The 18,767-nt window shown below is 45.3% G+C and overlaps 1 long non-coding RNA gene across 1 annotated transcript in view; it reads left to right on the top strand.

The window, feature by feature from the left end:
- Window positions 1–15,393, top strand: part of LOC135205957 (uncharacterized) — a 28,931-nt gene extending 13,538 nt beyond the window's left edge. The window contains exons 2-3 of the long non-coding RNA XR_010312644.1: window positions 14,470–14,671; window positions 15,324–15,393. This is a non-coding gene — a long non-coding RNA (uncharacterized LOC135205957). The remainder of the gene's footprint in view (window positions 1–14,469; window positions 14,672–15,323) is intronic.
- Window positions 15,394–18,767: the final 3,374 nt, after the last annotated feature.

Below are 18,767 nucleotides of genomic sequence, written 5' to 3'. Positions count from 1 at the left end.
GTGTGACTGGCTCCTCTTCCATCTTTTTCTTCCCTCTACCTTTGGGTAGAGAGGGACACGGTCGTCACCCTGCTGGGTAAGGACGAGATGCAGGTGAGCTACTCAATAGAGCACCATCCTATCCCTTTCAGTAGGGATAGGAGTAAAATATCCACCACTTCCTCCAACAAGGGGGAGGAAGTGGATGCCAAATTGAGACAAACCCATCATTTTATGATTGTCTCTTGCAAACAGGAACAAGTTCTTGCTTGCTGGTACGAAGAGATACGCTTGCCTCTCTCTTAGTACTTGGCCCAGAGGTCTGACCATTGATCCTGCGGTGCACACCCGATCAATCGGACAGAGGTTTGGATCCCTCCCTTGCTCTTACGACCAGGGAGGCACTCCAGGGTTGGACGAACACCAGTCTGTTCACCAAAAAGACTCAGATTCCTCCCACCAAGAAGTGAGTCTTCCTATTGTTAAAGGACCGAGGGTTTGTATTACGTATCGGAACAAATGACAATTTGTCGAAAATTGCATTTTTCCTAACTATACAAACCTGAGGTCCTTTACATATAGTCCCACCTCATGCCACCCCTCACTCTGCCAACTTTTTTGCATGGGCCTAAAGCAAAAGTGATTCTTCACCTCTCGGGCGCGCGGCGCGCGCACGATCGGACAAGCAGTTAACTACCGTTCTCCCCTTGTTCGAAGCTTACGACCGTCCCAGCTGCCGCTAGTTACCTTCCTATTGTTAAAGGACCTCAGGTTTTGTATAGTTAGGAAAAATGCAATTTTCGACAAATTGTCATTTCATACCAATCGTCATAAACTGGTTGCATTCCGTCATCCAGGGTTCCCTACTATGTCACAGAAAGCCAAATCACTATTTTACTGGCCTTTACAATGCTTACAGATATAAAAAAAGCAACATAACTGATTGTAAACACGTGTCATGAAGACAAGGGATACACTAGAAACCTGTCAGTTTAGGAGCCTATCCTGTGCCAAATCAATCCTTGAAAGAATATACGTAGAATTATTAACAGAATTACGAGTCTGACAGAGGGAATAAACACGGTTCTTAGTGTTTAATAGTTCCTTGACACGTTATATAGAATTAATAGCACTAAAAACAAACACCGCAATTGAGTGCGTTACGAATATTTATGAGTGCTAAATCAGTAAATATGGAATTCAACACAATAATAATCTGTGACTCGGGTGGTGTAAATCAATAATAATCTCCTTAACACGTTGTGTGAATTCCTTTCCATTAAGAAAAACAATAATATATTTGATCACCCAGAGTCAATCGGTTTGGTAGAATAACGGATAATTAAATAGGAAGTGTCAATGTCTTACGAGTTACAACTCGTGATGTTGGATCCGCAATGGAATTATAGCGGTTCTCGCAGGGTTTAATACCTTTATCACTTCGATATCTTGTATCTATAGAATTGATGCCGCAAGTAGCCTTATACGGTACGCCGCTAGAACACTTTTCCACATATTCAAGCCAACCATTAATTTATCAAAGATATATAAAAAAATATATAAATAAATAAATATAAAAAAATAAAATAAAATATGGATACAAGTGGAGTCAATATAATACACTCCGTCCAAGAAGTCGGAAGGGTTACAAATTATAATAAAAAAGGAATCACGATAATATCAATAAGCAAAACGTAACCATTAAATATCCAAATATATATGCGTAAAGATTTGAACTCTAACTTAACGCTTTAGTAATGACAAATAAGCTAAAAGTTCAAACACATATCCAAAATCTACTGACATATTGTCTGTCCCGGTGATTTATATTAGTAGTCAATGAAAAAAAAATTAAATAAATAAATAAATAAATAAATAACTAATAATAAAATAAATAAAAAAAATAAAATAAAAGAGATTTTAAAGTCAGGAAGTCTAGAAGTGAAAATGTTTATCTATGGAATAATCCTATATGAATCTTATACAGGGCTAATAATATATATAGAATTTGTATGGAAACCTTTTTCATATAGTTTGAATAAGGAATATTTATTTAACATAATGCCAACATGAAACTAATATATTGTTCAATTTGGTACTGTTGTTTTTTTTTTAGACATTCTTCTCATGAGGGTGGAGAATTAAAAACACTAAAAATATCATTTGAAAATACTAAAGTCGTAATCTCTTACAGCAAGTAACGTAACTCTTAGCTGGCTGAGAGCAATCTCCTGCCAAGTGACGACGTCATCATTGCCGTATCAGCATTTGTTCCTTTTAACCTCAATAATCTGCTTACACAGGCTTCATCTGTGTGTCGTCTCTGCTTGCAAAAGCAGATTGACTGGAGAAAGGAATGCTTAGTTCATGAACTTCACATGTGGTTCATAGGTCACATGACAGGCCAACATAACATATTCTTATCCTGTGTGTAATGCAATTAGTTAAGGACTTGTAATCATTTTAAAATTAATGAACAATATAAGCAAATAGAATTTCTATAACAACAAAATGTTAATTAATTTTTTTTTTCTGAACCTCATAGACATTTGGAAGTATCACGATATGAATATGAAATATTTACTTGCAACATTAGCCTATTACAATTCAAGTAAAACATTCATGGGAAAATGTCACATTTTCTTGGAAAACCCAAAGTTTATTTAGAAATTAGTTACATAGTGGGTTTTTTTCGTTGCATCTCCTACCTATTAATAAAGTTTTTAAAAAAAATTAACCTCAGAGGATGCGCACGAGAAAATTGAATATGAAACTTTTGTTAGGGCACATAGAATCATGATTAATATTCTCTTTGACTCTTATGTTGCCTGGCAATCTTACAAATAGCTCCATTTTCCACTTCTTTGTCTAGTAACTTACTACCAGTAATATCGAATTTTCTTTGAGATTCGTATTGATATCTATTTATTTTTTATAATTATGGATATTTTTACGAGTCATCATAGACCTGGATATGGTTCACTCATTGTTAATGCCATGGATAAAAAGTTTGTACAGCGGACTCTTCTGAATTCCAAAATATCAGCGAATTCATGTGGGTTAAGTCTGGTCTAAATGGCTCTCTCCCCTCCCCTGTATTTGGATGTCGTCTGAATTTACTTTGCCCTTGTGACAAGTATAATTTAACTTGCAGGCTGATTAATGGAACCTGGTTACAGTATCCTGCAGTACGAGAATTTCACATCGCAACTTCGAAAAAAAAAAATCGTTCGTCGTGGCGGACGACTACAGTCAAGTAACAACCGCCTACAATGTGAAAGGAATTTCATGGACTTCTTCGACCGACACCGTATCTCGTCGTTAATCTCGTTTTCATGCGGAACGCTCCAGCGGCTGTCGGAATTCGACTACAAAAAGGGACATACTTCCGACAATTACGACCCGAAGGATATTCAACTCTACTTTGCTGGCGAAGGACTCGTGCTGGGGATGTTTTTTTTATTCATCGCGAACGTAATCGTGTAGCTTAGGATGCAGAGAATAAGTATGAGCGCAAAATGGAACGTTGGACCCGCCCAGGCAAATTTTCCCCTTGTTTAACCATTGAAAAAGGCCGTTTCAATTGGCTATAGGTGGTTGTCTGGAACTGTGTAATGGACGAAAAGTTGTCGAACGCTAGTTAAAAGTGAAGTAGTATAACCTCGGTCATGTATCCTATATATAAAGTATCATGTATCCTATATATATAAATGATCATAAATAACAGAATCTAAATATATCTTTGCGTGTACGCAATAGGAATCTCTTATATATAAATGATCATAAATAACAGAGTCGAAATATATCTTTGCGTGTACGCAATAGGAATCTCTTATATAAATGATCATAAATAACAGAATCTAAATATATCTTTGCGTGTACGCAATAGGAATCTATTTAAAGTGCACATATATTAATCATAATTATATGAATCCATATACATATGTATAAACAAATCAGGTAGCCTATAATCAATCTGTTACCTTATATCTTACCATTATCTGCAGTTATTTATGAGTTAATATATGAATTAATGAATCAGATATATAACATTTAGCATAAAAATCAACGAATCAATCAGCATAAAACATTAATAATGTTATCAATTCATATATGAAAATTTTTATCAGTTAAAGTATGATTTTTATCATGTTAATCTTCATTCTATGCAATTATCAGAGTACATTAGTATTTTCTGTAGCATAAGTATCTTAAAGAGATGAAGTGAAAACTGTATCATTATATATATCATGTGATCACTATTATTTACCAATATCATTGTTTTATATTTTATTACTTGAATCAATTCATGTACACAATGAATTTTTATTTACTTATATATATATATATTCACATAGTGTCTGTATCACACTCCTATAAGTCAGATGCAAGTCAAGTTTGAGTAATATTCAGTAGCTGGTTTTGGTAGCTGACCGAGCTAATGTAAGTGTGTTTAACATAATAAAAATATGGAATGTTAGTCCATATATATAAAAGTCTAAAAACTAAAGAGGTCAACCAGATTGCTTGCAGGAATGTGATCAGACTAGAGACGCTAAAGATGACGTATACAATAAGTATGTAAGCTAAGATAACATGCCGTCACCTGTAGTCATTCAATTGTTTATAAACATTAGTCCAAGCTCCCTGCTTGAGACAACTACCCCGACCTATTATTCAAACGGCCTACGTGATCTGTAGCGTGTCTCATTCGATTGTGTGTTCGTATGAAACTATGTCATCTGATAGTATGTTCATATGTCGAACTACTGTCTGTTCCTTCATAACTTGTAACAGAGATGGTAGACAGGCAGAACAGTGTTAGCTATCGTCATTAGAGACCTGTACCTCTTTACTAAGCTTTATCATGTAGAGGAATAGGATTAGCCATCATCATTGGCAGAACAGAGTTAGCTATCGTCATTAGAAGACCTGTACCTCTTTACCTAAGCTTTATCATGTAGAGGAATAGGATTAGCCATCATCATTGGCAGAAGCGATCAAGCTATCGTCATAGAAGACTTGTACGATCATACCTGATCTTCATCATGTAAAACTTCAGAAGAATATAACTATTTTTATACCTTGTGTTTTTCTACAAGAACCTCACCGGAACCATGAGTTTAACATCGTCGTAAAGATAATACCGACTTCGTAAGTGATCTACAAAACCCCAGACACTCCATTGAAGATGGAAGTGCAATACCAACCGACTTAGAGGTATAGATTATCGCTAGTCTAACATTACCTCATAGGGCGCCTTATCATACAAGGCAAAAGCCCTAATACAGACATGTAAAAAAAAAAAAAAAACTAATACTGTACACAATTATGAGTTTGGCTTACTCAGACAAAAATCTTAACACAATAGTGATGCATATGTGAAATAAATTAAATTGTTATTCTTACAGTAGAATCTTTTATTAATAGGTTTTGAGTTGTTTGATATCAGATGGCTAATAAAAGTTTTTTCACAGGCCTAACCTAGAAAAGGCTGTCTGATTAATGGTATCAAATAACTAACTTATGTGAAAAGTAAGTGCAAGAAAATAGCTTGGACCTCATAAAAATCAACCATATACTGCATTATTGAACTCATCACTTCTGTGACCTTTAACTTCAACCAAAGTGTTAAATATTACAGTAGTGCATTACACTATTTGCATGTAAATCAAATAATCCATATGATATTGTATTAATTTTGGCTGTAAATGTATAGAGAGACATAGGTAAGCATAACATTTAATTAATAAACACAATCCTAATACCTGCAATACTCATCAATATTTTACTAAGATCTCAATCTCACTCTTATGCTTTCTGAACACTACAGTTTATAAAACCAAATACCACCACAAACCATATTTGTTCCGACACGGCATACAAACCTTCGGTCCTTTTACAATAGGAAGGTACTAGCGGCAGCTGGATAGGTCGTAAGCTTTCGGAACGGGGGGGGACGGGGGGTTCGGTAGTTAACTGCTTGTCCGACAGGCGCGCGAGGCGCGCGACTGGGAGGTAAACAAACCACTTTTGCTTTCGGCCTGCTGGCGTGTGGACGTGTATCATCGCTCTCTGCCCGCTTCATCGTCGTTTGCTTTCGCATGATTGTGTTTTTCTAACAAGTTATCTAGTGAAACTGAATTGTAAGTACAATCATTTCATTGAATTCAATTTGTGAATTAAAGGATCTTGGTGTCACCACGCCCTCGATTACCGAGTGTCGGGCTACTGAAGGGCGTAAGTGCGGGAATTCATTTTTCCCAGGAATGATCCTCGTATTGTGTATGCTCGGTGTCCGAGGGCGGGCCGGGAGCACTCGCGTCCCGAGGCGTAGATTGGGTTGGAAATGTGTAGATGAAAATCGTAAGTAAGTGCTCTTTTCATTTATATTTTTTGACCTGTATGCCCGTTGCCGAACGAATGCGCTCGGCACGGAAACTTATTCAGTATGGAATGTGGAATCGGAGGGCGGGCAAGTACAGTATCTTTTTCATTTTCATATATTATTTTGATTGTAGCAATACTCATTTTGGATCAGTTTCCGAGCTTACCCGGAAATTGATCCTTCCCCCTTTTTATTTTGAATGAAGTGAAATCGCAAGTGCAGTTCTTTTTCATTTTCATTTTTTTATTGAGATTGCATTGTTTACTGGGATCAATGTTTCCGCTATTCCCGGGAATTGATCCTTCCCCTTTTTATTTGTATGAAGTGAAATCGCAAGCGCAGTAGTCTTTTCATTTTCATATATTTTTTGATTGCATCAATTCATTATGGATCAAGGTTTCCAGAAACCTTGATCCATAAAGGTAAGGAATTGATCCTTTCACCCTTGCGCTCGGTACCTAGGGCGCAAATCGCTCGATCCGAGCCCTTATTCATTGTGAAGTGAATCGTATGCAAGATGCATTTTCATTTTATTCCTTATATTGATTGCATCAATATTTATTTGGTTCAAGTTCCGCTCAGTCAGGGAATTGATCCTTATGCCCTTGCATTCAGGGCCGATGGCACGATTGCTCTCGGGCTCTTATATTGTTGTTGGGTACATGGGTACTGTGCGGGGGTGGGGAACGAGAACACGCTCAGCTCCCACAGATGGCCCTTCCCCTTGGGGGGGGGGAGGTTATCGGCGTTCTTCTCCTCGCCCGATCCGTCGAGCGCGGGGGAGGGCGCTCGGTGCCCGATGTACAATTGTATTAGGGGTCTTCCACTCGTTCGGAGAGGGCTCACCCCCCCGCGCGAGGGGACTTCCCCCCCACTAATCGCTGCTACTGTTATTTCCGCAGGTGCTACTGCCACGAGGGTGGACCTTGGTGAGGTATGGGCGTCCTTCCATTTGCAGGGCGTGCTAGTGTCCATGGGGCTGCGGTTCTATGTCTGGGCCTACTGCGGTCACCCATGGAGTGGTGACCACGCAACCAGGTGACGACGTCCCTCCTCACCTGGTGTACTCGCCTCACGTGGTAACAGTCTTGCCTACAGCCGCTGTGAAGTGCCGTTCGCCGTACCGAGAGGGGGGCGTGCCGCCGCCGCTCGTGGTTGCCGCGCTGCAGCGACCACACTTCCGCTGCCCTAGAGCTCGCCCCTGGAACCTGCCGCCAGTACCAGGATGTTGCTGACTGCTGCTCCACTTCCTGGGTTCCGGTGCTGCCTGCCGTACCTGCCGATTCTGGGCTGACTGTCCATGCAGTTGCTGCGCTGGCCGTCCCTGCCGTTGCTGCGCTGGCTGTCCCTGCCGTTGCTGCGCTGGCTGTCCCTACCGATGCTGTGCTGGCTGTGCCTGCTGTTCCTGAGATGCCCATACCTGCTGATGTCGTCCCTGTTCGTGGTGGTACTACCCCAGACTTTGGTCTGTCTGTACAGGTGCGTCCGGGCCCTGTGGCTTCGGCTACAGCAGCCCCGGCTCCGCCCTGGATAGCAGATCTTACGTCTGTCCTGAGGAAGCTGACGAAGAAGAGGAGGAAGGTGTCGTCGTCGTCGTCTTCATCTTCTTCATCGTCGTCGGCTGCCACCTCTTCCCCTTCGACTTCTAAGGCTTCACAGCCGAGGAAGAAGAAGGTTGCCTCTCCCTCCTAAGAAGTCTCCCTCGGGAGCTTCTCGGGACCCGTCTCACCTCAGTGGGACGGGGGGAGGGTTCCTTCCGCTGGTCCTCCTGCTCCTTCGGGAGCGGGGCCGTCTCTTCTTCCGCAAGGAAGACGACTACGGGGACCAGAGGGGTACCGGCTAACACCGGTACTATCCTCGCCTGGTGTCAGTGGTTCTGCCACTGCATCAGGTCCGTCTCGGCCTCTCGTTCGCGGGAGGTACCGAGTGTACGGTCGCCTACAGCGACCGTGCAGCCAGGAACCAGACCTCTGAGTCCGCTCAGCGTCAGGTTCACGGCACGGGGCGGAAGACTGGTGACAGCCGCTTATGCGACTCTCACCAGACCAGCTCTCACTCTCGCGGCGAACAGCTGGCTACCCGGGGACGTGACGGTCCACGACCGACCACGGGCTGAGGCTGGGAAGAGGTCCTCGTTCGCCGGTGCCAGCCACGGCTGGAACCAGCGACGTGACGTGCCGTGAGGGACAAGCACCGGTCTCACTGTGACAGTGGAGCCTGCAGGTCGCCTGACCGTCGCTCTCACAGAAAGCGACCGGGTACGGCAACCAGCACCAGCTCTTCTGATACTCGAGATCGGGGCCGCTGTGCTCATTGTCCAGCCGTTCTCCACAGGAGACGGTTTCGACCAGGCCTGCAGCTCGATCGCCACCGCGGGTTGACGATCGCCCTGCAGCCCTCAAAGCCTGCTGGTGCTGCCAGCGAGCAATGAGGGAGCGTCAGGTCTGCTCCCCTCCCGTACCTTCAACCCCTCTCGGTTACACCGGGAGGAGCGAGGTATTGAGGATCGTGATCGTGAGGGGTGTGCGCCCCTCATGATCCCACCACAACGCCCTACGTGCCAGGCACGGTTCTTGGACCGGCCAGGACGTATGCGCAAGTGGATGGGGAAGACCGAGAGGGCTGTCGCTGTTCCCCCTTCTTAGGAGGAAGGTTCTCGGAATATGCTCTTGTTCGAAGGGCTTAACGGTCCCACTCTGCAAGATGCTGTGACTTCCGAGATCCAGAGGGACTTTGTCGAGGTTACGGCGCTGATTCGTCAGCACAATGATCTCGGGGAAGGATCGCCGCTCCCACCAGCAGAGCCACGTCTCGGCTCGAGTCGTTTTGGGGCCCGAGAGGGAACCCAAATCGACGGTGGGTCTGCCGCGATCGGAGCTTGCCGACTGGGTTGAACCAGGTAGTCTCTCGTCTCCGGACAAGAAGGCTCTCTCAGTTCTGGACGGTCGAACAAGCTACTTCACCTCCTCTACTGCGACAGAGGCGTTTCTACGTGTCTTCGGACACCGTATTTAAATACCCCTTCGGTCCCCTCCTGAGTTCCGACCTCGACGAGGACTGGAATGAGTCGGAGCGGTATCGGCTCTCTCCTGTCAGGTGTCGATTAGCCCCACCCAGACGACGTTCACAGTGGAAGGACGGCGTTCCCCCTCACCTGCTGCCGGAAGTGGGGGGGTGCCTGGCCAGCCATTGGGAACCCGGTCCAACAGCAGGCGTACGTTCCAGGGGCATCGAAGGACGTAGCATTGAGACAGGAGATCAAGACCATGCTGAGCAAGAGAGCTGTAGAAATCGGCACGGATCAGTCACCGGGCTTTTACAGCCGACTCTTCCTGGTGGAAAAGTCTACGAGAGGCTGGCGCCCGGTGATAGATCTCTCTCCCCTGAACCGGTTGGTTCGCCAGACCCGGTTCACGATGGAGACGGCACGCGCAGTGCTCGACTCTATCAGGGAGAACGATTACAGGCTTTCAGTGGACTTGAAGGATGCGTATTTACAAATACCCATTCATCAGTCCTCCAGAAAGTACCTCCGCTTCATCCTCGACGGGACGGTGTACCAGCTCAGGCCACGTTGCTTCGGTCTCTCAACCGTCCCACAGGTGTTCACGCGAGTGTTCACTCTGGTGTCTGCTTGGGCCCATTCGCACGGGATACGTCTGATGGGGTATCTCGACGATTGGTTAGTCCTGGCGAGCTACCGCTCGCAGTTGCTACAGGACAGGGATCGACTGCTCGAGTTCTGTCGCGATCTGGGGATCGTTCTGAACTTCGAAAAGTCCGATCTCGAGCACAAGCAGAGGATGAAGTACCTGGGTATGCGGATCGACACGGTAGCAGGGCGAGTCTTCCCCGCAGACTCGCGGATCAGCAGATTCAGGGAGGCAGCCAACCAGTTCCTTGTTTCGGCCAGGAAACAGGCGTCGCTCAGCGATGGCAAGTCGTGATCGGACACCTGTCGTCACTCGGGAAGCCAGTCCCTAACGGGCGTCTTCACCTGCAGTCTCTTCAGGGAGACTGAAGGAGAGTTGGTCACAGGCGACGGATCCCCCAAGCTTTCCATTGTCACGGACACAGGAGGTGAGGCAGGACCTAGCCGGGTGACTGGACGACAGGAACCCCTTAAGAAGAGTGCCTCTGCGCACTCTCCCCCCGGGACATGCAGCTGCTCTCAGACGCATCGACCGAGGGATGGGCGCGACACCTGGAAGAGTTGCGGACTTCAGGAGTGTGGTACGAGAACGACAAGCACCTTCACATCAATGTACTGAAACTCAAGGCAGCGTTCCTCGCTCTCCAAGAGTTCCAGGACCGCTTGATGGACACTCAGTGGTGTTGATGTACGTCAACACCACGATGGTGGCTTACGTCAACAAACAGGGGGGGCCTAGTGTCTCTCCCGTTGTATCAGTTGACTCGGCAGGTGCACGAGTGGGCCGAGGCTGCACCCTCAATAGAGCGTGGCGGCACGCTACATTCCAGGGAATGAATGTAGTAGCAGACACGCTCAGCCGTCGGGATCAGGTGATAGGGACCGAATGGTCTCTACACCAGGACGTGGCGGAAAGGCTCTTCGACCTGTGGCGGCGACCAGTCGAGGATCTGTTCGCCATCCGGCACAACAGGAAGCTCCAGGTGTTCTTCTCGGCCGTGCCGGATCCATGGGCAGCTGCAGAGGACGCTCTTCAACACCCGTGGGACAACCTCTTCGCCTATGCCTTTCCCCCGTTCAGCCTGATTCGCAAGGTGATCAGTCGAGCACTGGTCATCCGAATCTCAGGATGATCCTGATGGCTCCCAAATGGCCACAGGCCATTTGGTATCCGGACCTGCTGGCTCTTCTCGCAAGAGAACCGAGAGAAATTCCCATTGGCACAACCTTCTCGCCCAGCCACACGTCGAGCGGTACCACCGAGCAGTCCAGTCCCTACGTCTTCACGGCTGGCTGTTATCCACCATCTCTTGCGAACGAGAAGCTTTTTTCGTGCGCAGCAACAGAGATGGCTGGAAACGTCCGTCAGTCCTCTGCAGCTGTGTACCAGGGAAGTCGGCCGTCTTCTGTGGTTGGTGTCGTAGACGGGGCTATCTCCTCTCAGAGCCACTCTTCAGCAGGTAGCGGTTTTCCTCGTTTTTCTTCGCCCCAGGAAGCTCCTCTAAGTTCCCACAGTCAAAGGATACAGAGCCGCCTTGTACGCTCGTCCTGAAACTGACGGGATTGGACATCTCGAACTCGTTCGAGATCTCCTTGCTTAAGAGCAGCCTCCAAAGGTCTTGCCAACCCAGGGAAACTCACAAGACCTCTTCTTGCTGGACCTGGCATCGGCGAAGAGAGGTGCGGGAACTTCATGCAGATAATGATGTGGATGAGATGCTGCGTTGTCCTGGGTGGGGTAGGACGCTACGGCGCTATCTGAAGAGAACTCGACACCTGGGCGGGACTGAGTTGTCCCCCGACGCCTCTTCGTTAGCAACGGGGTCACCAAGAAAGAAGTATCAAGAACACTCTTTCGTCCTGGCTGCGTGAGGTCTTCAGAGGCTGTATGAGGCTGATGGTAGTGACGACATCCGTACGTCCCGTCCGAGAGCTCACGAAGTCAGAAGTATTGGCCCCTCGTTGGCGTTTCGTAAGAACTTCTCCGTGGCGCAGGTATAGAAGGCAGGGGTCTGGTACAAACCAGACCACCAGCACCTTCCTTATACCTCTTGGATATTGCCCATAGGTCCTTGGATCGGTTTCCTTAGGACCCGTGGTGGCTGCTCAACACGTCGTCTAGCTAACCCAGACCCTAGCAGGCTGAACAGCATCGAGTCCTGGTGTGACTGTATGAATAGATAGTGAATGAGAAAGTGACTGGCTTCTCTTTCTATCTTTTCTACCCCTTCTACCTGTGGGTGTAGAGGGATTACGGGTTCAATTACCCTTTGCTGGATAAGGGGACGGATGATGCCGGAGTGAGCTATTATGACAGAGCCCCCATCCTATCCCTTTCACTAGGGATAGGAGCAGAATATCCACCACTTCCTTCTACAAGGGGGGGAAGTGGATGCCTACAAGAGTCAAATCCATGACTTTATCTTTGCTCCTGTTACAGGAACAAGTTCTTACATTGCTGGTACGAAGAGAATACGCTGGCCTCTCTCTTAGTAACTCGGTCCAGAGGGTCTGACCATTGATCCTGCGGTGCACCCCCGATCAATCGGCACGAGGCTTGGATCCCTCCCTCGCTCTTACGACCAGGGAGGCTTCCAAGGTTGGGCGAACACCAGTCTGTTCACAAAAGACTCAGATTCCACCCACCAAGAAGTGAGTCTTCCTATTGTAAAAGGACCGAAGGTTTGTATGCCGTGTCGGAACAAATGACAATTTGTCCAAAATTGCATTTTTCCTAACTATACAAACTGAGGTCCTTTTACACATAGCCCCACCTCATGCCACCCTCACTCTGCAGTTTTTGCTTGGGCCAAAAGCAAAAGTGATTTGTTTTTACCTCCCAGGGTCCGCGCGTGCGCGCCTGTCGGACAAGCAGTTAACTACCGAACCCCTTGTTCGAAAGCTTACGACCTATCCAGCTGCCGCTAGTACCTTCTATTGTAAAAGGACCTCAGGTTTGTATAGTTAGGAAAAATGCAATTTTGGACAAATTGTCATTTTTAACTCACCGTATTACGACTTTAATTAATTACTAGCTGCACTGAAGATGGTCCCAAATGAGTACCAATAACAAACTCATAATTAACAACTGACTTTCAACTCTTGAAAAACTATGACGTTCAATGATCAAAAGTTAGCATAGAAACCAAACTTGTAAACATACTATATACTAGGTGACCTCTGGTGATTTGAGGTACTTTGGACAGTGAAATGTTCACTTATACAAAAGATCCTTAAGGTTAAACAGCTTTCAAGTTTAGAGATTACATGTGATAATAAGGTGATATTGAATTTAAAGGATGCACATGTTCACGAAAGAATTAAACATAAGTGTGAGATATAGGATTATAACCGTGGTACTTGAATAGTTGAGTTTGAAGACAATGCATTTGAACTTTGAAATTTTTGTGCTTATGGAAAAAACTTTGAAATTAGTGGTATAGCTAAAAAGATCATCTAATCTCACAGACACTTTTGATACAGGTTTAAACCACAAGGGACAACAAAGTCTATCCACACGATATGAAAGATATTTTGTCAAGTGACTTTTATGTGGAAACAATTTTTTATATCTATTTCGTAGACTGGAATAGTTGAGGAAATTACCTGTTGTATTTAAATTTTTTATATTATGTTTTCCCTTTACGTACTGATGTACAAATAGTAGGTAATAAAAATTGAAGCATATCAATGAATGTAGTGGAAATGAAAAAAAAATATAAGCAATCATCATTTCCCTATCTTTGACATCAATCCTTACAACTAACAGCTAGCAAGAATTTATTAAAAGGAAAATATGGGAGTGAATTAAAGAAAGAGAAGAATTAACAATGTATAATAAAGAAAAACAAAGAAAAAGGTTTTTTTATAGAACTGCTCTAAGGTGTGTGTATTAACTGGGACTGATTGTGAAGGGAAGAACACCTGGAGACCTATGTAACACCTGCTATGACTAATCCAAAAACACAGACTCAACAGAAAAGCAGGGTTGAGGGAAAATAAAGATTGCATTTATAAATAAATGAATGAATGAGAAGAAATCAATGTGAATACGTAACAGAGAACAAAGGAATGGAGACTGGAATTAATTGTATTTAATGGTATTAAGGGGGCATTCTTATGAATGTATGAAATAAAAGCAGACCTTAAAATACTTATAAAAGAATATGGTATGTATCTGCTTGCTTTCCCCTATCATACTTAATTTCCTATGTTCTTGTGGACACTGCTACAATTGCCTCATAAGTTTGTGGTTTTGGGAGACTTTCTAGCAAATTTCTGATCTTATTAAATTTAATACAAATTTCATAAGAGTATTCATATAGAGCAGATATCATACATGCTAAAAATCACATATCAAACAATAGTTTAGAGAGTGAATCTAATCTTTCATTGCCAACTCATGGCTATATAATTTTTCTTTTGCAACTAATTTTTCCTTCTTTTTCAGAAATGGAGGCCCCTGTGGAATCAGACACAGATGATAGTAAAGATGAATCTTTATCATTTAATGCGGATGATTCTGACTTTGAAGTAGACATCAATATTCATTTTCACTGTGAGCACTGTTTCAAACTTAACAAGTGCCGGGAGCCACCAAAGCCTGGATGGAGCTGTGAAGTAGTGTGGTGTCCTAATGACTGCGGTCAGAGGTGGGTCATCATTAACCTGATCCATACATGTAGACTAAGTTAAAAGTTTCCAGCTGTATTTTTGTTACTAAATAACAGTAAAACAGTATACGTACTGTAATTCCTGAAACCCCATATCTAGACACTAGCATGGTTTACTAATGAATTAGCAGTTAAAACTGGAGCAAAGTGAAGGTGAAGAAGTTAGACAGGTGGTTAGGAAGGGACCATAGGACAAAGTTATAAAATGCAGAAAGCTGTGCGGCTAAAGCCTGAAGCAGCACCAAAAAGAACAAAGGGAGACACCCTTGTAGACCATACTCCCACATTATCGCCATCTTTTTCCATTAGATATGGTACATTGCAGTTTCCTGTTTTACTTTTCACTTTTTTTTTCCTGGCCTTTCTGCTCTTCATCCCATTCAGGTTCCATTTTTTCCCATTGAGAGCAAATCCTTGCAGTTCAGGTAAAATATATTTAATTATTAGTCACTCTATCCAGTTCTGCAGATCATTCATCTCCTTTGCTGTGAAACAGTGGAACATTCTGTCTGGTCATTTAAAGTGTGTTGAAGCCAGCAAGTGTGAAAAAGGCCATAATGCAACTTGAAATTTATTCAACTTTGTATTTTTAGGCAACAGTTTAAGTAAACTATATTTTTTTTATTTACAGTATTTCATTAGACGTTTACTAAGGCAGTCGTTCTCATTTCACTTAAGGTCGTCCTTTTGTGGAAAGAGGTAAAGGCATTACTGACTTGTTCCTTCTGCAAATTCCGTCCATCATTTTCTTGCCTAGTTGTCTCATGTTTTTTTAAATGTTCAGATTTAAAATATAAAGGATTTTCTCTAATGTGGTATGATCACTGCAATATGAAGTATGATTTTTATTGCAGTGTCTTACCGAACAATTATACAGCTGTAGGTTCCCTACAAATGGCAGACAATAGATTCAAAACTACCGCGGTGGAGCTGCCATCGCTGATGTAGGGGACGTCATCTCCCTCCACTCGAGGGAGCTACAGGTACAACTGCCCAGGTAACACAATTCGTTCTCTGCTGGTTTCTGGTGAACATCGGTGGTCGTTGCAGACTTTTTCTTCATTTGTTGGGAAGTATATCTCTCAATATCGGTTCCAATATCGGTGAAGTATTCAACTCCGTGTTTGTGGGATTGAAGCTAGTTAGCTGAATTTCTTTTCTGCAATTTTGTGGTCTTACCATCATGTCGGACTCTAGTCCTTCAGTAGTTAGGTTTTGCGCCGGAGGGTCCAAAACTAGGTTAGTTAAATTAATTTATGATTCGCACACCAAGTGCATTAAGTGTAGGGGTTGTGAGTGCTCAAGAGAGTACTTGTGATGAATGCAAGGATTGGAGTGAACAACAGTGCAAAGTTTTTGTTTCTCACTCGGGGAAGGTAATTAAGGATAGGAAGAGGAAGGCGGCTCTGAGAGCTAAAAGTAAGACTAGTTTAGCTGCTTCTGCTTCTTCTATCGAAAGCACCTGCTCCCACTGTTCCTTCTTCCTTCCTCCTTATTATTAGTCTCCGATCTAGAGTCCTCCTGCTCCTGTAACTCCCTTGCCAACTTCCCGTGGAGTTTCTCCTGACACCATTGCCAGCCTCAAGTCTAAATTTGAAAAGAAATGTGATGTATTAACTAATAAGGTTATGCAGTTAGGTTTATCGGTAAAGTCTTTCATAGAAAAGACTTCTAGTGAAGTGGAAAGTGTCAGTGCAGTGCAATCTGAGGGGGTGGCTGTTTGTCCCGATAGTCCTCCTAGATGAAGGTCCCTGTCCCGCTCCCCGCTCGGGGAGAAGATATACCGGAGGTCCAGGGAGACTGTCGGGGTTTGCCCACAGACAGTTCGCTTCCTCCGTCAATCCTGTGGTGCGACAGGAGGGTTCGACTAAACACCATTAGAAAGGTGTGTCATTCTTTAATCAGTTATCGATAGAGTCGAGTGAGTTCGTCGCACCGATTAGATGTCGTAAGTGGCATGATTGTTCAGCCTCACGTCCGTTGAAGAGAAGTTCGACTGAAGAGGTGTTCTCTCCGCCCCCTGTGAAGAGGAACAGAGAAGTAGATAACCCTCGCCTGTCGTTTAGCGTAGCTACATGGACTTCGCCTCGGATTCTCACGACAGCGATAGCCGTCCACGACTCGATTGTGGAACGACCGATTGTTCCGATACGTAATACAAACCCTCGGTCCTTTAACAATAGGAAGGTAACTAGCGGCAGCTGGGACGGTCGTAAGCTTCGAACAAAAAGGGAGAACGGTAGGTAATGCTTGTCCGATCGTGCGCGCGCCCCGCGCGCCCGAGAGGTGAAGAATCACTTTTGCTTTCGGCCGCGGGTGTGAAGGACGTGTTCGTCATCGCTCTCTGCCCGCTTTCATCGTCGTATGCTTTGTTTATATTGGGTTTTCTACTAATGGGTTTGTTGACTTGAAAATGAAACTGTAAGTACACTGTTTTCATTTTCATTACTTAATTATGAATCAACATGGAGCTATCGCCGTAGAGACGGCGATTTCCGCTCTTTTCATGAATTGACCCTGAATTGTGTCTCGTTGCCGAGGGCGGCGCACTCGCGCCGAGTCATGTATTTTGGGCGAAAGTGTGTAATTGAAAGATGTAAGTACTCTTTTCATTATATTTTTGGCCCTGTGCGTTCGTTGCCGAGAGCTTGATTGCGCTCGGCAAGAGCCTCTTATTTTGTATGAATAGAATGCAATGAAAGTGGATTCGCAATGCAGTTTTCTTTTCATTTATTAATTGCATCAAATTTAATTTTGGATCAATTTCCGCTCTTACCCCGGGAATTAATCCTTACGATTTATTGCTGTGAAAGTGAAAATAGCAAGTGCAGTATTGTTCATTTTCATATATATTTATGTAGCATCATATTATGGATCAAGTTTCCGCTCTTACCGGGAATTGATTTTTCCCCCTTTAAGTTCTATGAAGTGAATCGCAAGTGCAGTATTCTGTTTCATTTTCATATTACTTTTCACTGCTGTGCGGGGGGTAGGGGAAGCGAAGGTCTGCCAGGAAGTCGTCGGAAAGCTCTCCCGCGACTCCCTTGGTATCCGATTCTTCGTCTTCTTTCCTGCCCCCCCCGCTCAGCTTCCTCGTATTTTGTATTTGGGGTCTTCCTTCCGTTCGGGGTGGGGCATGTCTCCCCCCCCCGTGCGTGAGGGAACCCCTCTTACTAATCTGTCTGTGCTACCGCCGGTGCTACATCCGTGGGAGACGACCTTGGACAGGTATGGGCCACTGCGGGCTGCAGGGCGTGCCTAGCATCCACGATCTGCTGCAGCGTCTATCGAGGTCTGGGGCGGTGACCTTGGAGTGGTCTCCACTACAACCTTTCACGGCCGCTTATGCTGCTTCCCCCGCTGGTCTACACTCCCCATGGCTGTGTCGGTGACTTGCCGTCTGCCGCTTCTAGGGCCGGCAGCCATCCGTCGCCGTACCGAGGAGGGGTATGCCGCCGCCGCCTGTGTTTTCTTCGTGTTGCCTGCCCCAGACTTCCGCTGTTCCAGCAGCTCGCCCCCTGGACCGGCCGCCCCAGTACCACGCTGGCTGCCGATGATTCTACGAGGCGATGGCTGGGCCTGCCGTACCTGTCGCTGATGTGGTTCCCGCTACTGGCTTGGCTGTCCCTTCTGTGTTTACCGCTGCCGCTGTTCCTGCCGCTCCTGAGCTGGTTGCTGTTCCTGTCGCTCCTGGTTCCTGCGCCTGTCCATGCTGTGTCTGCCCATGGTGTGTCTTTCACCCAGTCCCGGTCTTCCGGACAGGTGCAGTCGGGCCGTGTTGCTTCGGCAATAGGCCCGACTCCGGCCTGGATGGAGGACCTGACGACTGTCCTGCGTGAGCTGACAAAGAAGAGGAAGGTGTCATCTTCGTCTTCGTCTGTTGCTGCCTCTTCCCCTTCGACTTCTAAGGCCCATAAGCCGAAGAAGAAGAAGGCTGCCTCCCCCCCCCTAAGAAGTCTCCTTCGGGAACTTCTAAGGGCCCGTCCCACCTCGGTGGCGACGGGGGGGTCCTTCTGCTGGTCCTCCTGCTCCTTTCGGAGCGGGGCCCGTCTCCCCTTCCGTAAGGAAGAGATAG

The sequence above is a fragment of the Macrobrachium nipponense genome, chromosome 29 (assembly GCF_015104395.2).
Source record: "Macrobrachium nipponense isolate FS-2020 chromosome 29, ASM1510439v2, whole genome shotgun sequence".
NCBI classification, from domain to species: Eukaryota; Metazoa; Arthropoda; class Malacostraca; order Decapoda; family Palaemonidae; genus Macrobrachium; species Macrobrachium nipponense.
Note: the sequence above shows the minus strand (reverse complement) of the source record. Positions and strands in the feature narration are given on the sequence as shown.